Below are 24,762 nucleotides of genomic sequence, written 5' to 3'. Positions count from 1 at the left end.
TCGTATTTCGGGGTCATGTATCTACTGAAAGTCAACAGTGGCGTATTTGATCCAGAAAAATTTCATAGTAATTACAATCTATCCAAAGCACGTAGCTTGCCATGTTGGGAAATCTGGTACATTAAACTTAGGTTACGATAACCATGTTCACAACAAAAAATGGTTCAAATAGTTCTGAGCAGTATGGAATTTTAAATCTGAGGTCATCAGTCCCGTAGAATTTAGAACTACTTAAATCTAATTAACCTAAAGACATCACACACATCCATGCCTGAGGCAGGATTAGAACCTGCGACCATAGCGGTCGCACGGTTCCAGACGGAAGCGCCTAGAACTACTCAGCCACAACGGCCGGCCGTTCATAGCAATAGAGATACCTCCAGTACATCACGTACTTTTCAGCAATAATCTTTTCTTAGTAATTACGATATAGGACAATTGATTTCTTTATTCATTATTATTTCGTAACGCATTGTGTTGTCAGAAGTGTGTGTGCGAACACGCGCGGCCAAACGGTTACGTATTCATTGCTGCCCACATTATCTATCACATATTGGACAGAGAGTGCCCAGTTGGGCTGGCGACCGAATTAATTAGTTTCTGTATTATTTCAGCTAATTTTTTTGGGACACTTTGAGTCATGTGATACCCATCGTTTAGTATTTCACGTGAGTGACGGTACTCTTTAAGCATAGAACCAAATCCAGGTACCTAAAGAGTGCAGCAGCAGAATAGGCTGCTGTAAGGTGGGAGGTTACAAGTGACGTATGTCGCTGAAGTTACTTTGGTCCGCAAGTTTTGGACACCGTTGTATGAGGGATTGCTGTCGAGAAAGAGCATCTAAAGAAGTTTCTCGAACATAAACTGCAAACTCAGCCAGTACCAGCAGAATGGCAATTGCGTCGAAGTCGGAGGCTACCGTGAACTTTGGGAGAATCGCAGGTGCTCCCGGGCCGCACCAATAGGAGGGCCAAGTTGGCGGCGGCGGTGTGCAGCCGGCGCCGCGGCCAGTCCAGTCACCGCTACTGCAGACCCACCGCAGCCTAATTGGCGGTCAGCGCACAGCTTCCAGGCGGGACTTAGGCGAAAGCAGCTTCTCTGACCGGGAAGACGCTGCGGTCAGCAATAGGATTGGACCTACGCTCACAGCCAAGTTTGCTATTGCGCTATTTTCCATTTAATTGTCTTAATGCAAAATTGTTCGGACAAGAATAGCGGTTTCGGCTATGCAATAACCATATCCAGAATCCACAATAGAAGTGAAAGTTGAAAGCGATACATTAACAGGTTGAATACAGAACAGAAATCATGACATAAACACGATACGCATCTCATTCTGCTGCACTGCAACGAGTGACAAACGTTTAAAAATAGCACCAATCGAAGCCGCCATGCAGTTTTCAGCCAGGATACAATCAAATGCTATATTTAAGGTCGTTGATGCATGCTTAACATACAGACAATAATTGTACCAAGTAATTAAAAGAAGGTTTATTCTGAGGTAAAAGAAGCACTCCGTCATCAGGCCACAAGTCGCCCATCGGGACCATCCGACCGCCGTGCCATCCTCAGCAGAGGATGCGGATAGGAGTGGCGTGTGGTCAGCACATCACTCTCCCGGCCGTTATGATGGTTTTCTATGAATGCAGTCGTTACTATTCAGTCGTGTAGCTCCTCAATTGGCATCACAAGGCTGAGTGCACACCGAAAAATGGCAAAAGCGCATGGCGGCCCGGATGGTCACCCATCCACGTGCCGGCCAGGCCCGACAGCGCTTAACTTCGGTGATCTGACGTGAACCAGTGTATTCACTGCGGCAAGGCCGTTGCTGTTTTCAGGTAGCGTTCTTGAAAATATTCTCAATTGTATGTAAATAAGCAAAAAAAGGAACATTTATATGTATGCATATAAAGAAATCCCCTACTTTTCTAACCGTTTGTAACTGAGCAGAAATTTTCAATTAGTTCAAAACATAAAATTTCTTTACTTCAATCATCATAAATTCGAACATGATTTGATGGCATTTTTTCCTTTTTTGTTACTTCATCCTCACTATTCTCTTACGCACTGTGGGTGGGCTGAAAGCGGTACAGACAATCGGATCTTCAGCCAACTGATAAGAAAATGTAAATGAGATTAAATAATAAGAAACGTAAAGTTGAGAGATTTACAGTCAGTTTACCACTTCTTAAAGATATGATCCCTTTCACCTTCAGTTAAAAGCAGGCGTAATAAAATGTAAAAGAAGACACAATAATATTAGATTTAAAAATATTTAAAAAATTTTAAAAACATTGACTCAGGTCACTGATGTTTAAAAGAAGCCCTTCACTGGCACTAAAGCTGGAACGAACTGTCCTGTGGTTGGTAATCTGTTGTGGAAGGGGAAAGGTTGGTCGTTGAGGAGATTGGAAGAGAGTTGATATCTAGATGGAAGACTGGTTCGGATTTATCAGTGGGGTAGGAGAGGCTGTTGATATACAAGAACGGCTAAAATCTGACTCGGAAAAGGGGCTAAGGACAGAAGGGTGAAAAGAGAAAAGAGGGTGGGTATAGGGAAAATATGGTGAGGGGGAGAGAGGGGGCCCTGACGAAGCCGAAAGGGTGGGGTGGGTTTCAAGTTGGTAGGAGGGTTATACGTCGGAACGGAGTTCATGATCTAGGAGAGGGAGATTCTTCAGGCACCTTTGGGAGAGTGCGTGTAAGGTGCGTATGTGTAGGGTTGGTGCGATTTATTGGCAGAAGAGCGGCAGCGTGTTAAGATTCGAAAGCCGTGGGGGAACTATAGTGTCACTGGAGTCAAGTTTCCGGATGGTGGTGATTCTGAGAGCAGTGGGGGAAAATTGTTCAAATGGCTTTGTGCACTATGGGACTCAACATCTGACAAGATGTTGTAAATTACCTGAATAAAGCAATGCTACCTAATACCACTGTATCACTGCACAGTACCTTGACACTCCTGAACTTGCTCAGCCTCCTGATGAAACACTGCGCGGTGGGTCCCAGCTTCGGCTCGGCCATCTGGAGTCCCATGTTCGACCACCGAACCCACGACAGAAGATAAAGTAGTAGGTGAATGTGGACCGGGGGTAAGGAATGAAAGAGGAAGCCACCTTGTAGAATTTATCGCAGGGCACAACTTAATCATAGCTAATGCTTGGTTTAAGAATCATAAAACAAGGATGTATATGTGGAAGAGACCTGGAGACACTGGAAGGTTTCATGTATATTATATAATGGTAAAACAGAGAACAGGGACCAGGTTTTAAATTGTAAGACATTTTCAGGGGCAGATGTGAACCCTGACCACAATTTATTTGTTATGAACAGTAGATTAAAACTGAAGAAACTGCAAAAATTAGGGAATTTAAGAAGACTGGACCTGGTTAAACTCTAAGAGACAGAGGTTGTAGAGAGTTTCAGAGAGAGCAATAGGAAAAGTTTGACAAGAACAGGGAAAAGAAGAAGAATGTGTAGCTTCGAGAGATGAAATACTGAAGGCAGCAGAGAATCAAGCAGGGAAGAAGACGAGGGCTGCTAGGAATCCTTGGGAAGCAGAAGAGATATTGAATGTAATTGATGAAGGGCGAAGACATAAGAATGCAGTAAAAGAAGCAGGCGAAAAGGAATACAAACGTCTCAAAAATAAGATCGACAGGAAGCGTAAAATGGCTAAACATGGTAGGCAGCAGGACATATGTAAGGATGTAGAAGCGTATATCACTAGTTGTATGATAGACAGTGCTTACAGGAAAATTAAAGAACCTTTGGAGAAAAAAGAACCACTTGTATGAATATCAAGAGCTCAGACAGAAAACCGGTTCTGAGCAAAGAAGGGAAATCAGAAAGGTGGAAGGAGTACATAGACGGTCTATACAATGGAGACGTACTTTGGGGCAATATTATGGAAATAGAATGGAAGTGTGGAGGAAAAATCGTAGATGGAGACCAAGAGATCAATACACTAGGGAGATTCAGAAGGAAGTAGGTTGCAGTAGATACCTGAAGATAAAGAGGCTTGCACAGGTGAGAGTAGAATGGAGAGCTGCATCAAACCAGTCTCTGGGCTGAAGACAACAACAACAACAACAACAACAACAACAACAAGGTTCCCAAATTATACAAGGTTAACAATGGAAGGCCATATAACCATTCCTTATTTCCTTTCCTATCTCTACCCACACAGCAGTTGTAGTGCCCAATATTGCATTTGTATTTAGATACATTAGATGCAAAAACTGGTAATGGCAACATATTGATGTTTGGAACACTTATGAATGATCTCATTTTCATCGCCGTAGCTGACACCCAAAGCTCCAGATATCACTCAGATAGATACCAAACGCTCTATGTCGATAGAGTATCAACCAAAACACCGATTCAGTTCGTGCTATGTGCTATCGCCCAGTAGAACATGCGAAAACTGTAGTTATAAGTAACCCCAGAACTACGGAGCATGGAAAAACCGTATCTGTCAATAATTGTTTTGTAAATCTCTCATGGGTAGAGCACGCGGTCCTCGTCGCCAAGGTCCCACGTTCAATCCCCGCTGGTGAAAATTTTTTTCACCTATTTACAGGTACACCCTGGGAGGACAGATTCTTCACGTGTGAAGAGACTTTTCGGAGATTGTAGCACTTCTATTTAGGCAGTCTGCTTTTACATTGTTATTGATCTTACTATTTCGTTTATTATTACTACTAATAGTCTCATCATTATTATTATTATTATTATTATTACTTCCGAATGTGAAAGAATTGTTTCCTTATTTTTCTCTTCTGGTGGTATATTTTGTGATATTGCAAATGTACTCCATAGTTTTACTACTTTCAAAGAAACATAGCAACAAAGCAAAAAATGCGTGAGGATAACACCATCACAATCGTACACGAGATTCACCATAACTTTAGACCGCTCCATTCGCACAATCAACTGAACAGAATCTGATGATGGTATACTACGCCTTCCACATCGCTGGCAACGGTTTCTACACAACGTTGGCGACTACTTTGAAGGACAGTGACAGGTGATAACATGTAACCCTTTTGTATCGGTTGTGAATAAATCGTTGCCACTATTTAAGTTCCAACCCTCTTAATTATATTAGAACAAATAAGCCCTCGGTCACAAATATTAAGTCAAAATTGATCAGGTTCCAACGCTACTATGAGCGTCGTCTTCAGAATTAGACTAACTGTTCTAAAACATATTAGGTATATAATACATTAATAAAATTAAATTTTGTACTGACTGGAAAAAGATGCAGTACTTACAAGTCACATATTAAAAAAGATCTAAGCCGGAAAGGCGACGTCATAAATAGTTGTAAGTAAGGTGGCGAGTCGCTAAGGGCTGCTCGTACTTTAGTGAACAAGGGTTGAGTCTTGTTGAAACCCTTGCACCACAGACGGCTTGAAGATTTCCTTTAGCGGAAGTTTAAATGTTTCGTCCTGGCAATCTCATCAATAATCTCCTTCCTTAAAATGTACCGTACAGACAGCATAGCTTTTAATGTGAAACATCGATCAAATATTTCTGGATCTCTGTAAAAATTATTGTATGTAATACTGTTGCCTTTAGTTTTCTGATTACAGTTCTCTCATACACGCACAGGAATAGTCAGCGTTTTTACTGTCATACAGAGTTGACAGACTCGATACAACACAGAAAAATAACAACAACAAAAAAATTACTCATTTCAGCGTAATAGAACACGAGCGAACTAAGGGGGACTTCCCGACGCCTATGTAAAGCACAGAACGCAGGAATTCTGTGGTCTGGGCACTCACATTGGACGCCCACTGCACTCGACACGACAACCTCACAGGAAAAACTCGGTAAACTTCCGTACAAAAACAACGATCGTAGAAAAAATTTCACTGCCTTGTATGTTACCTCAGAACAAGTCCGGGAACCGGCTTGTCGAAATCGACAAGAAAAATAAAATAAAATTAGTAGGAAGCAAAACGTTTGCAAGCAGAGAGGAGAGAACACTGAAAACAAGGCTACTCTGCAGTCTAACTAACAAATTAAAAGGCATTTAGAGGAAACCAAATGACCAAATATTTTGCGTGATGGTGTTTCAAACTACGAAAATTATAAAATATTTTGTGTAAACAGTGCTGTACAGCTTCCGTGTATCATTACGTTAGGTAAACGCTATATTCGTGAGGACAGTAGCTTTAAAGTGGCGATAACTGATTTTCGATAAGTCATAAGTTATTAAATATTACATGACGTCAACTCTATATTACTGTTTGTCACAAATATTTATTTATTTGTTTGTTTGTTTTTTTAAAAAGTACGAATGTATACTGTGTTGTCTGTGCTTAGATGCGGCAGCAAGTTATTGGGAGTACCTGAAAAATGAATTACTCCTCACAATACGTTTATGTACCAAACGAGAGACAATGTCTGAAGTCACTACATGGGTTGAACCAGAACTCCAGAGACAGATTTTCAGAGGTGGTATTATGGACCGAAACAATAAAAAATTCTAGTAAGTATTACCTCTCATGGCCGACCGCAGTGGCCGAGCGGTTTTAGGCACTAACGTCTGGAAACGCGCGACCGCTACGGTCGCTGGTTCGAATCCTGCCTCGGGCATGGATGTGTGTGATGTACTTAGGTTAGCTAGGTTTAAGTAGTTCTAAGTTCTAGGGGACTGACGACCTCAGAAGTTAAGTCCCGTAGTACTCAGAGCCATTTGAACCATTACCTCTAAAGCGCCTACCTTAAGGGCTAAGGGCACTTATTCAGTAGAAGGGATTAGTTTACATTAGTGAAGATTAACAAGCGCTCCTAGCTCTTAAGTTATGCTTTTCAGACTCCACGTTTAATAGACGTTCCTTTCTTGTTTTCGTACATACTACGCCGTTTGAAAATTTGTAGGTTCACCGTTCAGTTTGACGTTGTCAAATTCATACGTCAGTTTGCCACATAAATATGTTCTCTCTTGAAATCTGCTACATCAACTAACTCCTAAATTCAATACATACTAGCCGGCCGAAGTGGACGTGCGGTTAAAGGTGCTGCAGTCTGGAACCGCAAGACCGCTACGGTCGCAGGTTCGAATCCTGCCTCGGGCATGGATGTTTGTGATGTCCTTAGGTTAGTTAGGTTTAACTAGTTCTAAGTTCTAGGGGACTAATGACCTCAGAAGTTGAGTCCCATAGTGCTCAGAGCCATTTGAACCAATACATACTAACAACAACGTATTAAACTTTAAAATTCTTGAAATAAGCTAGTTCTTCATCGTGAGTTTCTAGTTAAAGCCGTTATTTACTCGCATTCGAAGAAACTGGATAGCGTTCACAGTTTACAGTCGTTTTTTCACATTTATGTTGCATTACGTGGATTTGTGAAATACAAGGTTTTTCGAAATGCTGGATGAAGTAAATTGCCCGTAGAATGTGCTCCTATTTTTATTCTTAATGCAATTATAGCATTACCGATGAGTCAGTTCTCAAAGTATGTTGATGGTTGGTTGGTTGTTTCGGGGAGGAGACCAGACAGTGAGGTCATCGGTCTCATCGGATTAGGGAAGGACGGGGAGGGAAGTCAGCCGTGCCCTTTGAAAGGAACCATCCCGGCATTTGCCTGGAGCGATTTAGGGAAATCACGGAAAACCTAAATCAGGATGGCCGGACGGGGGATTGAACCGTCGTCCTCCCGAATGCGAGTCCAGTGTCTAACCACTGCGCCACCTCGCTCGGTAAAGTATGTTGAATTTAAGCACTCAATAACACCGGTTTGAAAGTATTACTCAACATAATCACCCCTTAAAGGCGAAACTCATGAAGTCAGGTTACCATGCGTGGCAGTTTCAGTAGGGCGTTTCTCGTCACTTGTCTTTCTGATATTGGCGGAATGGACAGAACAGCACTTTATTATAGTCAGCACGATGTGAACTTAACTGACTCGTATCAAATCAATCTTTCACTATTGCTATATTATATAATAAACTCTAATTTCTTTTGCACGAAAGGGGAGCTCGAATATCCTCTTTCTCGAGATTAATCGCACCAAGATTAATCGCACCACTAATCGAAACCAACTGCTCCAAAATACAGACTCTCTGTCATCCGAGTCTGATTCCATTTCATAACGAGAATTATCCGGAATCTAGACCTGTTCGTTAGGTAAAGCTGAGTAGTAACTGAAATAGTCGCTGTGCATTGGTAAAAACGAGAACAAGTGGAAGGCAAGTATTAATAACCCATGACATTTGCAGTGTCATTCCATTTTACGTCCGATTGGAACGAATTGAGAATTATACTAACATTTGCAGACGAAAACAGCGATGTATCAACCTTTTTAACAAGGTTTTATATGGTTCAGCCTACCGTTTAGATAAAATTCTTGGTTTAAGTGACCGGCTGACGATATTCTAGCCTGGCACATTGTACACTATACAGTGATCATCTGTATGTACCCACAGACAACCAGTTTGGCGAGAAAGCACTTCAGCTGAAGATGGGAAACAACTTTTGACAAAGATATAGTTTGACACCTTGCCCTTTGCTCACAAAAATCACAGAAAGGAGAGCTGTACACAAATTCGCTGTCACCTTCCAAGCTAATTTTAAACGATCATTGTAATAAAATATTCTGTCCCCCCCTCCTCTCTCTCTCTCTCTCTCTCTCTCTCTCTCTCTCTCTTTCTCTCTCTCTCTCTCTCCTCTCTCTCTCTGTTCGCGTAGAGTCGACACCGGCTCTCCGTGAACCCATGAATTAGGCCAACTTCTTCTGTCCCACCCTTTCTCCCGCTGACTTATCTGGTTGGAATACTCTGTGAGGCCTTCGATCCACCTCATCCTTTGCTGTTCTCTTCTCCTTGTGTCTTCGATATTCCCTAATGTCTTTTCCAGTGGTTTGTTTTCTCATAACTTGTCCATAGGAGGTCAGTTTTTACTTCAGTATCAGACCTTCCAAAGTGCAATCTGGTTTAATTTTTTGTGACACTGACCCATTCGTTGTCTTTGCAGTCCAAGAAATCTAAGGAGTTTCCTCCAACACCACAGTACACAGATGGATATTATACACCGTTTAGCCTTTATAATGGTGCATGTATCACATCCATACGCCGCAACTGGAAAGGTCGTAGCACTTACTATACTGACCTTTGTTGTTAAAGTAATGTCTGAACTCGTTAAAACACTGTCTAGGCTGGAGATTGCCTTTCTGTGAAGTAACAAGCGTCTCTTGATTTTGTGGCTGCAGTCACCACCAGCATAAATCTGGGAGCCTAGATAACTGAACATTGTTTCTCTTCCTATGTGCCATGAAGTGATATGTGTAGTTTCCTTAAGTTTCGTCTTCTTAGCATTCAGCATTAGACCAGCATTTGAACTTACTTCTTTCACCTTCAGTAAGAAGATCACGGTTAAAGAAGGCTCACACATGGTTATTGGATGTCTCTATAGGCCCCCTGGCTGAGCAGCTGTTGTGGCACAGCAGCTGAAGGAAAATTTGGAAAATATTTCGAGTATATTTCCCCACCATGTTATAGTTCTGGGTGGATATTTTAGTTTGCCAGATATAGAATGGGAGACTCAAAAGTTTATAACGGGTGGCAGGGACAAAGAATCCAGTGGAATTTTTGTAAGTGCATTATCTGAAAACCACCATGAGCAGTTAAACAGAGATCAGGCTCGTTGCGATAACATATTAGACCTTCTGGTGACAAACAGACCCGAGCTATTTGAAATAGTTAACGCAGAACAGGGAATCAGCGATCATAAAGCGGTTACTGCATCGATGATTTCAGCCGTAAATACAAATATTAAAAAAGGTAGGAAGATTTTTCTGTTTAGCAAAAGTGAAAAAAAAAGCAGATTTCAGAGTACTTGATGGCTCAACAGAAAAGTTTTGTCTCAAGTACAGATAGTGTTGAGGATCAGTGGACAAAGTTCAAAAGCATTGTACAATATGCATTACATGAGTATGTGCCAAGCAAGATCGTAAGAGATGAAAAGAGCCACCGTGGTACAACAACCGCGTTAGAAAACTGCTGGGGAAGCAAAGGGAACTTCACAGCAAACATAAACATAACCAAAGCCTAGCTGACAAACAGAAATTACACGGAGCGAAATGTAGTGTGAGGAGGGCTATGTGAGAGGCGTTTAATGAATTAGAAAGTAAAGTTCCATGTACTGATTTGGCAGAAAATCCTAAGAAATTTTGGTCTTATGTCAAAGAGGTAGGTGGATCAAAACAAAATGTCCAGACACTCTGTGACCAAAATGATACTGAAACAGAGGATGACAGACTAAATGCCGAAATACTAAATCTCTTTTTCCAAAGTTGTTTCACAGAGGAAGAATGCACTGTAGTTCCTTCTCTAGATAGTCGCACAGATGACAAAATGGTAGATATCGAAATAGATGACAGAGGGATAGAAAAACAATTAAAATCGCTCAAAAGAGGAAAGGCCGCTGGACCTGATGGGATACCAGTTCGATTTCACACAGACTACGCGAAGGAACTTGCCTCCCTGCTTGCAGCGGTGTGCCGTAGGTCTCTAGAAGAGCGTGGCGTTCCAAAGGATTGGAAAAGGGCACAGGTCATCCTCGTTTTCAAGAAGGGACGTCGGACAGATGCGCAGAACTGTAGACCTATATCTCTAACGTAGATCAGTTGTAGAATTTTGGAACACGTATTATGTTCGAGTATAGTGACTTTTCTGGAGTCTAGAAATTGTAGGAATCGGCATGGGTTTCGAAAAAGACGATCGTGTGAAACCAAGCTCGCGCTATTCGTCCACGAGACTCAGAGGGCCATAGAGACGGATTCAGATGTAGATGCCGTGTTTCTTGACTTCCGCAAGGCGTTCGATACGGATCCCCACAGTCGTTTAATGAACAAAGTAAGAGCATATGGACCATCAGACCAATTGTGTGATTGGATTGCAGAGTTCCTGGATAACAGAACGCAGCATGTCATTCTCAATGGAGAGAAGTCTTCCGACGTAAGAGTGATTTCAGGTGTGCCCCAGGAGAGCGTCGTGGGACCTTTGCTGTTCACAATATACATAAATGACCTTGTGGATGACATCGGAAGTTCACTGAGGCTTTTTGCGGATGATGCTGTGGTATATCGAGAGGTTGTAACAATGGAAAATTGTACTGAAATGCCAGAGGATTTGCAGCGAATTGACGCTTGGTACAGGGAATGGCAATTGAATTTCAATATAGACAAGTGTAACGTGCTGCGAATACATAGAAATAAAGATCATTTATCAGTTAGCTACAATATAGCAGGTCATCAACTGGAAGCAGGAAGCAGTTTGTTCCATAAATTATCTGGGAGTAGGCATTAGGAGTGATTTAAAATGGAATGAACATATAAAATTAATCGTCGGTAAAGCAGATGCCAGACTGAGATTCATTGGAAGAATACCGAGGAAATGATATCCGAAAACGAAGGAAGTTGGTTACAGTACACTTGCTCGCCCACTGCTTGAATACTGTTCACCGGTGTGGGGTCCTTACCAGATAGGGTTGATAGAGGAGATAGAGAAGATCCAACTGAGAGCAACGCGCTTCGTTACAGGATCATCTTGCAATCGCGAAAGCGTTACGGACATGATAGATAAACTCAGTGGCTCGGTACGGGCTTTTTTTGAAGTTTGGAGAACATACCTTCACTGAGGAATCAAGCAGTATATTGCTTCCTCCTACGTATATCTCGCGAAGAGACCATGAGGATAAAATCTGAGTGATTAGAGCCCACACAGAGGCATACCAACAATCTTTCTTTCCACAAACAATACGAGACTGGAATAGAAGGGAGAACCGATAGAGGTACTCAAAGTACCCTCCATCACACACCGTCAGGTGGCTTGCGGGGTATGGATGTAGATGTAGATGTAGATGTAGATGAACTCCTCTTCACTTTCGTCCATCAGGATAGTATCATTTGAATATCTGAGGTTACATATATGTACTCCACCTATTTGAATTCTGGTTTCTTCTTCATCTAATAGGGCATTTCACGTAATAAGCTCCGCAAACAGATTGAATAAATAAGGTGGCAACACGCTGCTATGCAGTATTCCTTCCTGAATCTTGGAAATTTGTGGTGGTAGGTTCCTATGGGACCAAATTTCTGAGATGATCGGTCCCTAGGCTTACACACTACTTAATCTAACTTAAACTAAATTAAGCTAACGACAAGGGGAAGGACTCTAATCTCCTACGGGGAACTCGCGCGAACCGTGTTACGGTGTCCGAGACCGCGCGGCTACCCCGCACGGCCCTGAATCTTGACCTATTTAATTTATTCCGCATGCGGTTCTCATCATCGCGTTCTGGTCAGAGTGTGATTTCAGTAGGAGGTAAATGAGGTGATTTGGTACGCCCATTTCCTTTTTCTTTTGGGTCGGTAATTTACTGTTGTCTACAGAGTGAAAGCCTTTAACCATCTTACTGATTCGAGATTGTTGTTCGAATTTGTGACATGCCTCATTTGGTTGTGACTTATTTAATTATTCACGCTCGTTAATAATCACGGTGGAGGTTGAGAAGACGGATTTCTAAAAACAGAGCATTCGAAAACATTTTAAATAATAAGACTATACCATATTAATGATATGAACATCGATTAAATAAAGGGAATTTTTAAAGTTGAAATTTGTGACTACCACGACGTTCTGGAGAGATTAACTCGCACTGCTGTGTGTTCTTGTTGAAAGATAAAAAAACCCATAAGTTTGTTACGTCTGTAAACATTATAGCACATCGAATGTTTGCGTTGATTGTCAATGGTACATTAAAAAGTAATATTTTTATACGCATCCACGAGCGGAAATAAGTGAAAACATAAGAGAAATCTAAATACACTTCTGTTTGATTTTCAATGCGTGTCAGATAAATAAGATTTTCATGTTTCTGACCTGTCATCGCCATCATTATCCTCACTATCTTTTGACGATGCCACTATGGATCCATTATACTAGGACATGTTTCCAAACACACCTCAAGATTGTCATTGCTGACCGAAACCTAACAGATTTGTAGTCATAGAAGAAAGTACAAAAATTGTTCTACAGAGTCTGGATCACTATTTTATTCATGATCTTCTCACAGACTGTGAATAACAACTGACCTTCATACCTTCATTTGCTAAATAGCTAGTTGAACACCTTTAATTGAACTCTTTCTACCCTACAATACTATGAAGCGTCTTCCCTTTAACGGCTCCTAGTATTGTCGGGTAGAAAGAGTTCACCTTTAACGGCTACAACCAAATAAAAATAATTTTAGAGTTCGGAGATATGTATGTTCTAACATCTATTAAGATCTTAAACATCGATCCGAAACAGCAACTGTGTAAATCTGAACAGGTTGAAAAATCAGCCAACCAGGTGCAAATAAAGGTTTACGAGCCCTTGACCTAGGTTTCGATATTTGTTAAAATATCTTCTTCGGAAGTACCATATGATGTAACACGGCCCACTACTTCGGAAGAAGATATTTTTACAAATATAGATACCTAGGTCAAGGGCTAATAAACCTCTATTTGCAACGGGTTGGCTGATTTTTCAATCTCTTCATCTGTTAAGATTATTTGTGTACAATCGATGTTTCCGGATTAACTAAATTGAAGACTACACAAATACTATTAGCCGAATTGATAATTTCACACAAGAGACAATACTGTGACAAGTAGATTCACAATGGTCATAAATGGGATAACAATTGATGAAGAATTACACATTTGCTCAAAAGTGAAGAATTAAACATTTGCTCAAAATAAAGTACCTAACTTGTTAAATGAGGTCGTTAGCTACATCTTAGAGGTTGTACTTCGAGAGGGGAGCGCCAAGATGGATGTAGGAATCTATCCTTTCTTTACACCGACCGTCATCTCTTTCGCCATGTAATATAGGCTGCTTGTAACAATGGGATCTCTCAGCAGTCGGGGAGGGAAATTTATTCAGTTCCTTTTGTCTTATTGTCACTCACTGCGTGTACATTGTCGCCAGAAGACGTGGTGAAGCTACTTTTTAAACCTTGCACTTAAAGTGCGCAGTGGAAGTCGCAATGGCTTCGGCACGACTAAGCAGTGACGATCGATTCCTCGAGGGCTCATAATACATGGGGAGCGGGGGGATGAACCAGTCCCTTCTGAATTCTGTATGGGAACAAAGTGTCTTCGGTGCTCAGTGGCTGTGATCACTGATTTTTCTGAAACTATTAGGGATAGCTGAGGGTGAGAGAAGTAAGACCATGTAGTATCAAATGAACATTTATTACAATGAGTCTCCACATCTATGCAAAACACAATAGCTACATTACGAGAGGATCGCACACAATATCCAGGAATGATTGAGGAATGAATAATTCTGTACCACTCCTTGGAGCAAGACTCGCACAGTAGGAAAATAAGGGAGTTACTACACATTACACTAGTACAAGAAACTCTTTGACCAGAGGAGGTATTACAAAGAATGTAATCTGAAGTCCATAACACCCGAAAAAATGGCATTAATTCTGGTAAGTCATGTTAGAGGGATATACTAAGATATAATGGAGGTTCACTTTGTTCAGGAAAGTTCACACTGTGCTATCAGACTGGATTACTGAGATTATAAATAGACCTCAGAGCCAACCTGCAAAGCCGACTAGCGTGGAGAAAACCAGATTCACGTAAATGTTACCATAAGTGCAGTGGTTCGTTTTATGTTGTGGACTGGCAAGACAGCCAATCCACTATGACAGGAAGCCGAAAGGCACGCGTTTAAGCTCACGCAGGCTGGCGTGAGGTCTGGAACAGGTCATGGATATGAGACTAGCAAAAATAGTACGTATCTGTTGGAATACTTAACTTTAATCCATAACTGGTGAACATAGCTCCTGACGGTACATGTTTTACAGCATCAATAGTAACTGGTAATGGCGCCTTGCTAGGTCGTAGCAAATGACGTAGCTGAAGGTTATGCTAACTATCGTCTCGGCAAATGAGAGCTAGACCTGCCGTGTGGCGGCGCTCGGTCTGCAATCACTGATAGTGGCGACACGCGGGTCCGACGTATACTACCCGACCGCGGCCGATTTAAAGGCTACCACCTAGCAAGTGTGGTGTCTGGCGGTGACATCACATTTTATTCACCAAATTTAGTCCAATCCGGTCAGAATATTCCCTAGCAGCAAGTCCTCGATTTAATTACACGTTTAAAGTTCAACGTAGAAAACGTATGGTAGTGAAAACACCATTAGCCAATGTGGATTGCTTGGAAATGTTGCAGGAAAATTGCTGAAGAAGATTAATTAACAAAATGATTAGGAAACCATACACTAATTGCAACCAGCACAGGGGCTCCGTCAGTCATAATAGGCAAATTCTTTTACATCCAAGAAATTTCATTGAAATTACGGACTACTACAAAAGCATCAATTTGTGAAATAGCACGCTTTCATTAATTACTAGACGCGGGGGGGGGGGACATTGATCTTAAACAAATCAGACATACTGGAGGCATGTGGCTTGATTCGCACTACGAACGGACACATGACAATTTCATGCAACATTCGCAAATTTTATAGGCATCAAAAGCAAACTTTCTCCAAGAATGTGTATTGTTCTTGAACCGGTGTAAGCACAGTATTCCCCTCGCTGCAATCTATATTTTAAGCAACACAAAGCAATACGAACATACAACGGCTTTTGTTCCTAAGAACATTGATGCTTTCGAGTCGACGAGTGGTGAAAGAGTGTCTTAAAAAAATAAGAGAACGGGTGGTCTTTGGATTCGGACGTCCTTTTCTTCGGATGGGGGGGGGGGGGGGGAGTTATTCACGCACGATTTCACCTGTCTAACAAATTATTCAAGGTGTGGCAGTGGCAAGAAAAAGGAAAATGTTACTAATTTGAAAAGCAGTAAAGAAAGTTCGCTCTGTCGTGTTCGTTTCCCATGGACACGTCAAGTCCTTGATTAGACAGCAGAATGGGTTCTGTTTGCACTCTCATCGCGTAATTTTGCTTCCTACAAGTGCTGATGCTGAAATGTTTTATTTTCACAGGGATTTTCTGAATTATGTCTTTCGGGAAAATTCAGCCTCTGTTTATTTAGAGGATCGAGTGATAGCCAAGTGCATCGTTGAAACCGGTTGTCAATAAAATGATAATGAAATCACAGGTGACGGTAGTGTTGAAAATTTCTGTGATCCTCTCCTCCTAATCGACTAGGATGAATATGCCAAAATAAAACTGTAAAAACGCACCCGGTATTTTAAATACCCTAGGTCTTCTGAAGCGTACGTCGTCTTTCCTGGCCTCGTCTTTCCTGGCCTCATGAGTTGTAAAAGACTCGGTCTTCAGGACTCCAGCAAAAATCGGCAACAGATGAGACCTGTGAAAAGACAGTGTAGGCCTCAGATAGCCAAGTGTATTCAAAATATTGCCTGGTTGTGGACAGTTACATGTAGAACAGCACTGTGTAGAACACGAGACACGTTTTTATCTTTGGTACCCAGAGGCATCAGCGGTAGCAGAGCATTCTCTAGAAAACGGACATCTATTTACATTCGTTCGGGTATCTATTACTGCAGGGCTAATACACGGTCCAGAGTCATTAATATGACCGCCGCCTATACTTGACGTCAACGTGCAATAACCAGTCACACACGGCAGGTGACAGCATTAGCAGTGAACGATATGTAAAGCGTGTCATGGGGACACTGAAAAACAATGCATCTGTTGCCATAATGTGGAAATGGAAAGATTTATCAGACGTCAAAAACGGTTTGTTCACTGGTTTTCCGACCATGAGTGCAAGCATTTCCAGAACCGCATATTTTGCAGACTGTTCATGTGCCGCAGTGGTTAAAGTATACCGTGCGTAGCAAATGGCGCTATCCGAAACTAGCGCCAAGAACGAACAATAAGAGTGGAATGCCAAGAACGAAGCGCTCGGTTTAGAAAGGTGTAAGATAGAGATGTTGTTTTTCTCCCTGTTGTTCAATCCATACGTCGAAGAAGCAGTGACGGGAATATACCGGAGGTTCAAGAGTAGAATTAAAATTCATTGTGAAAGGCTGTCTATGATAAGTTTCGTTGAAGACATTGCTATCCTCAAAGGAAGTGAAGAAGCATAACAGGATCTGCTGAATGGAATGAATACTAATGAATACGGAATATGGATGAGAGTAAATCTAAGAAAGACGGAATTAATGAGAAGTAGTACAGATGAGAATAGCAAGAAACTTAACGTTAGGACTGGTGATCGAGAAGTAGATGAAGTTAAGGAATTCTCCTATCCACGTAGTAGAATAGCCCACAGTGGACAAAGCAAAGAGATCATAAAAAAGCAGCCTACAACTGGCCAGACGGTCACTGACAGCTGCAGTGCAGAGGCACACCAGGCTCTATCTTTTACGGGAATAGAGTAAATACCCCTCATGATGAGGATGTTGGGGAAGCGGCACATACAGGGTGTTTCAAAAATGACCGATATATTTGAAACGGCAATAAAAACTAAACGAGCAGCGATAGAAATACACCGTTTGTTGCAATATGCTTGGGACAACAGTACATTTTCAGGCAGACAAACTTTCGAAATTACAGTAGTTACAATTTTCAACAACAGATGGCGCTGCAAGTGATGTGAAAGATATAGAAGACAACGCAGTCTGTGGGTGCGCCATTCTGTACGTCGTCTTTCTGCTGTAAGCGTGTGCTGTTCACAACGTGCAAGTGTGCTGTAGACAGCATGGTTTATTCCTTAGAACAGAGGATTTTTCTGGTGTTGGAATTCCACCGCCTGGAACACAGTGTTGTTGCAACAAGACGAAGTTTTCAACGGAGGTTTAGTGTAACCAAAGGACCGAAAAGCGATACAATAAAGGATCTGTTTGAAAAATTTCAACGGACTGGGAACGTGACGGATGAACGTGCTGGAAAGGTAGGGCGACCACGTACGGCAACCACAGAGGGCAACGCGCAGCTAGTGCAGCAGGTGATCCAACAGCGGCCTCGGGTTTCCGTTCGCCGTGTTGCAGCTGCGGTCCAAATGACGCCAACGTCCACGTATCGTCTAATGCGCCAGAGTTTACACCTCCATCCATACAAAATTCAAACGCGGCAACCCTCAGCGCCACTACCATTGCTGCACGAGAGACATTCGCTAACGATATAGTGCACAGGATTCATGACGGCGATATGTATGTGGGCAGCATTTGGTTTCGTCAATAAGCAGAACTGGCGAATATGGGGAACCGAAAAGCCCCATGTTGCAGTCCCATCGTCCCTGCATCATCAAAAAGTAGTGGTCTGGACCGCCATTTCTTCCAAAGGAATCATTGGCCCATTTTTCAGATCCGAAACGATAACTGCATCACGCTATCTGGACATACTTCGTGAATTTGTGGCGGTACAAACTGCCTTAGACGACACTGCGAACACCTCGTGGTTTATGCAAGATGGTGCCCGGCCACATCGCACGGCCGACGTCTTTAATTTCCTGAATGAATATTTCGATGATCGTGTGATTGCTTTGGGCTATCCGAAACATACAGGAGGCGGCGTGGATTGGCCTCCCTATTCGCCAGACATGAACCCCTGTGACTTCTTTCTGTGGGGACACTTGAAAGACCAGGTGTACCGCCAGAATCCAGAAACAATTGAACAGCTGAAGCAGTACATCTCATCTGCATGTGAAGCCATTCCGCCAGACACGTTGTCAAAGGTTTCGGGTAATTTCATTCAGAGACTACGCCATATTATTGCTACGCATGGTGGATATGTGGAAAATATCGTACTATAGAGTTTCCCAGACCGCAGCGCCATCTGTTGTTGAAAATTGTAACTACTGTAATTTCGAAAGTTTGTCTGCCTGAAAATGTACTGTTGTCCCAAGCATATTGCAACAAACGGTGTAAAGGGCTCTGAGCACTATGGGACTTAACATCTATGGTCATTAGTCCCCTAGAACTTAGAACTACTTAAACCTAACTAACCTAAGGACATCACACAACACCCAGCCATCACGAGGCAGAGAAAATCCCTGACCCCGCCGGGAATCGAACCCGGGAACCCGGGCGTGGGAAGCGAGAACGCTACCGCACGACCACGAGCGCGGCAAAAAACGGTGTATTTCTATCGCTGCTCGTTTAGTTTTTATTGCCGATTCAAATATACCGGTCATTTTTGAAACACCCTGTATTAGTAGTGCGTGCATAAGCTGAGAATTTCGGTCTGACGAGAGGCGTGCTGGGGTAGTCAGTTCAGTTACAATAACCAATAAGCAGGATATCTAGTTCGAATCCGAGTCCAGCACGAATTTTCTTCTTCCCTCTTGATGTCAATCAATACCTGCTTGCAGCCAATGTCTGTAATTGCTTTTTGGCTTAATTCATAATGGCTGCTGGTTGAAAACGGTGTCTGCTCTTTCGGACATGTCAAAAAGAACAGCCACACCTGTATATACGGCAGGTATGTTGGTTTGTTGTTTCTACATCTACATATATTCTCCGCTAGCCACCAAGCGGTGGGTGGCGGAGGGCACAACTAGCGCAAAAGTAATATTTCCCCCCGTCTGTCCCACTCGAGGATCGCGCGAGGGGAAAACGACTGTCTGAAAGCCTGAGTACGAGCTCTAATTTCACTTATCTTTGAATGGTGATCATTGAGCGATTTGAAAGTTGGCGGTTATAATATATGCTCTACATCCCTGGCGAAAATCGGATTTCGGAATTTAGTGAGCAGCCACTTCCGCCTAGCGCGCCGTCTATCTGCAAGTGTGTCCCACTTGAAACTTTCTACGAAATTTGTAACGCTCTCGCGATGGCTAAATGTGCCAGTCACGAATCTTGCCGCTCTTCTTTCGACCTTTTCAATCCCTTCAATCAGACCCAACCAGTAAGGGTCCCATACAGACGAACAATACGCTAAGACTGGACTAACTTACATATTGTAAGCTATTTCCATTTTTGAAGGACTACATCGCTTCAGGATTTTACCAATAAACCACAATCTAGGGTTTGCCTTGTCCGTTACTTGTGTAATCTGATCATTGCATTTGAGATTATTTCGAATAGTCACGCCCAGATACTTGACGGATGTTACTGCTTCCAAAGACTGGGAATTTATTTTGTACTCGTACATTAATGGGGATTTTCGCCTTGCTATACGCAGTAGGTTACACTTACTAATATTGTTCAGTAATGTGACTTTGGCTTCTTTCAGATGTTGCAAGATGTCAAAAGTATTTATTATCCAATGATACGTTTAATCTGTAACAATTTGAGAGTATGGTTCTGGCCGGAGGAAGTGTTACGATGTTTGGAGGGCTTTTTCCGGAACATGACTTCCGTCAACTATAGGGATACAGTGAACATGAACTAAGATGTTTATTTCGGGTGCTCTACGACCATGTGTCACCATTTATTCCGAACTTTCATGACCAGTATTCACTGGACATTCCTTTCTTCAAAGAAGACAACAGCTGTGAGCGCAGAATTCCAAATACACAAACCTGTTTTGATGAGTCAGGTCTACGGGTTTCAATAATCAGTATGTGGATATGACCTAGCTGAAGAGTCTTGTGAACTCTCTTGCTTTCCGAATTCAGACCGTTGTATAGGCTAGAAGCGTATGGCATCGACGTGATGTCATTAGTGGTCGCTAATTTCTTGTCCATTCTTATTTCTAAGTCGTTGTTAGTAATGAATAACTTTACGTTATTCACTTCTCTTCGTTATCTGTATAATTTGCACTCGAATCATTTGGAATACCCTCAATTTGTGTAAGGTGTTTCTTGTTGACAATAGTAACTGATGCCCGCTTCCATTCGCGAATGGCATGTGCGATGAATGATTGTCAGTAATCTTCTATATTAGCTCTTAGAAATCGAATTGCGATCATTTCGCTAGACGTATGTGCGAGGAAGTAATGCGTTGTCCGGCTTTTCCCGGAAAGTACTCCCTCGAAATTTCGACAACAAACCTCCCCGTGATGCACAATGCCTCCCTTGTAGCTCCTGCCACTGGAGGTTGAGTCTACAACACTCACGCGCTTACTTAACAACCCCGTGACGAAACGGGCCGCTCTTCGTTGGATCTTCTCTCTTCTCTGTCAGTTCTATTTGGTATTGGTCCCAGATTAATGCACAGAACTCAACGATCGGTCGACAAGCGGTATGTAGCCTGCTTCTTTAGTTGATGAGTTACATTTCCTTAAGATTCTTCCTAAGTATCTCGTGTGGCATCGGCGTTTCCTAGTGCTTGTTTTACGTGGTCATTCCACATCAGGTCGTGCGGACAGATACTCAGAGATATTTTACGGTGGTTACCGCTTCCCGCAGTTTAGCGTAGTTATAAAGTGGCGGATTTCTTTTCCCTTATGTACGCAAAATGTTACATTTATTGACTTTCAGGGTCAGCACCCAGTCACTGCACCATTCATCAATCTTCTGCAGGTCCTTCTACAAACTATCATTGTCTCCTCACATTATTACTTTCTTATAGATAACCGGATGGACTGCGAACGACGTTAAAGTGCTTTCGACACATTCTACTGGATCATTTAGGTATACTTAAAATCACATAAGGCGAGCGCAACGCTTTTATATAGGGCAGACGGGGCTTACGTTCGAAACAAAATTTAAAGAGCACAGATAAACAGGAAGAAACAGCATTTGTTCATCATTTAAGGATACTGGGTACTTTTCCAGCTCAATATTATTTAAAAATCAACACCTATCCTTTCAGGCACTGTTTATAACGCATATGTTTTACAGATTGTTTGCTGATATGAGATAATGCAACACACTTTCTAAACAAATTACAAGTATTTTGAATATTTTTGAACCTGCTTATGGTTATTAAAAATTACAAAGGAATTGATCATCATCTTGGACAGTTTCCAGCCGCTGGCTGGGTCTGTCGGGAACACAAGCCTCTCCATCGTGTTCTGTCTTTCCACCATTCCCCCTCTTCCACCTTCGTCCAGTTCTCTCCTCTTCTCGTCACACATTCCTTCACTCCCTTCACCCATCTATCTCTAGGTCTTCCTCTGGGCCTCTTCCCCTCCAGTTGCAGATCAAACATCCTGTTTGGAATTCTTCCCTCATCCATTCTCTTCATGTGTCCATACCACTGCAGTCTTGATTTTTCTATCCTGTCCTGTACTGGTTCCTCCTTTAGTCTTTCCCTCACATACACATTTCGCAATCTGTCTCGTCTTGTTACACTCAACCTGCTCCTCTGGAACTTCATTTCACTGGCCTGTATTCTACTTTTGTCGCTTTTGTGCATTACCCATGTCTCACTTCCGTATGCCAATATGGGGACAAAGTAGGTTCGGTATATAATTCCCTTGGATTTCTGTGGCACCTTCTTGCTCCAAATAAGCCCCCTAATGCATTTGTAGAACTGCCCTGCTTTTCTGCACCTTTCATTTATTTCCATTGCGTTTCCCCCCTTACTTTCACTCATGCTTCCCAGGTACTTTGAAGTTCTCTGCCACTTGTAGTTTTTCCCCTCCTCAAGTTATATCCACATTTGGCCTATTCTTCTTCCTTGTTGTGACAATTATTTCACTTTTCTTTGCAAAGAAATGCATTCCATGTTGTGCTGCCGTTGCCTCCCATGCATCTAACTGCTCTTGCACCTCCTTCTCGCAATTTCCCCATAACATCAGGTCATCGACAAAAAGCACTGCTTTCATTTTATGATCTCCAATTGCATCTGATACTTGCTGTAGGATTTCATCCATAACAATAATAAACAATAAAGGCGAAAGTGCACTTCCCTGTCGCAGCCCATTTTCCAGCTTGAACCATGCAGTACGTTCCCTCCCCACTTTCACACAACTCTCACTTCCCTCATACAATTTTCTGACTTTTCGTGTTATCTCTTCATCTATCCCTTTTGCGTTCAGCACATCCCAGAGCTTGTCCCTACAGATACTGTCATACGCCTTCTCAATATCTAAAAAGGCCATGATTAAGTCCTTCCCGTACTCATAGTGCCTTTCCTGCAGTTGCCTTACCGCAAATATGAGGTCCGTTGTTGATCTTCCCGGTCTGAAACCGTACTGCTGCTCTTGCAGTCTACTTTCAATACTGCTTCTTATTCTCTTCTCCAGGATCTTTTCATAGATTTTTCCACAGTGGCATAGCAGGGTGATTCCTCTGCAGTTCTCACATCTCCTTTTATCCCCTTTCTTGAAGATCGGGACTATAATTCCTTTCTTCCAATCCTCAGGAATTCTGTTCTCCTTCCACACCACCCTCAGCACTCTGTATAGCCACTGGGTTCCTACTTCTCCTGCTGCTCGTATCATATCCACTGTTACTTCGTCCCAACCTGGTGCCTTGCCCCCTTTCATCCTCTTTATGGCTTCTTTTACTTCATTCCAAGTTAGATCATCAATTTCCCCTCTATTATAATCGTCTGCTGCCTTAGGCTCTCCATCGCTGTTAGTTACCTGCTTGGCGGCATTCAACAGATCTTCAAAGTACTCCTTCCAAATCTTTTTGAGCTCATGCATTTCCTCCACAACTCTTCCATTATTATCCATGATCCTCAGGCACTCGCTTCTGTCGTTCCTCTTATGTCTTACCATGGTGTAAAGTACTTTTTTGTTCCCTTCACTGTCCTCTTCTAACATTCTTGTCCATTTTTCCATCCACTTCTTCTTCTCCACCCTTACTATGGTCTGTGCCGCTTTCTTGCTTTCCTTATATTTTACCCTAGCTTCCTCTGTTCGGGTCTGGAACCATTCTCTGAAGGCTTTGTTCTTTCGAAGTACTGCCTCTTTACATATGTTGTTCCACCATGGGGTTTCCTTACTTCTCCTCTTTGTGCTAGTTCTTCCGCACACTGTCTCAGCTGCGTCAACTAGAGCCCTCTTAAAATCTCCTCTTCCCTGAGAAAGGGAAAGGAATTGATGCAGTTCTATTTTCAAAATGGTTAATGGAATGGAGGTACCATTTAATAAAAAGTAATACATTTGAAGGAGACCAAATTTTTACCAGATATGCATGACATGATGGCTGAGGTACTAGAGCTATACAATTCCTCCTATTACGTATATTACAAGCATAAAAAATATCACATCTTACATTTTCATTTTTATAATTTTTTTCGTAGAAAAATGTTATTTTTTCTACAATTTAGTTGATTCTGCAATAAAGCTTAAGTCTACTACTTAAATACGGACTATTGCTAGTTACAGAAAAAAGACTAGAGCAATGCTTTATAAACTTTAGGAAATATTTGTACTTGAATTCTGAGAAGTAGAACTTGCAAGAAATGGCGAATGGAGTTATGAGTCGAATTAAACTGTGCCTCAGAACATTCCTGAAGCATAGTCTTCAGCCTGCGCCATTCCTTCATCTTCAAGTTTCCTCTTGGCATTCCTTTTAGCACTTCTTGCTTCTTTGGTAACTTGAAGAGCGAATCTTTCAGCTTCATGCACCCGTTGTCTGTCACACACAGCAATTGATCTTTCGTAGTAGAGTCACATTCTATGCCCAAATTTCAGGACTTCCAACGTTCCTGACACTCTATCACTGAAACATATCACTGCATCTAGTACCCCAACTTTTAATGTATTTAGTCCCACAAAAACATTATTGTTTGCTCCCTTCAAGACATTTACTAAGCAAAACAGGATCACTCAGGTCTCTAAACAATAGTTTTATTTCATTCCTAACATCAAGAAGACAATGCTTATGATCGTATATTTGAGCACTTTGTTTTGCTTTTTGGTAACTACACCAAGAATCTGCTCCTACAAGGAAAAGTCTGTGAACAG

This window comes from Schistocerca serialis, chromosome 7 (assembly GCF_023864345.2).
Source record: "Schistocerca serialis cubense isolate TAMUIC-IGC-003099 chromosome 7, iqSchSeri2.2, whole genome shotgun sequence".
NCBI lineage: Eukaryota > Metazoa > Arthropoda > Insecta > Orthoptera > Acrididae > Schistocerca > Schistocerca serialis.
The sequence above is the reverse complement of the archived record's forward strand: the minus strand, read 5'-3'. Positions refer to the sequence as shown.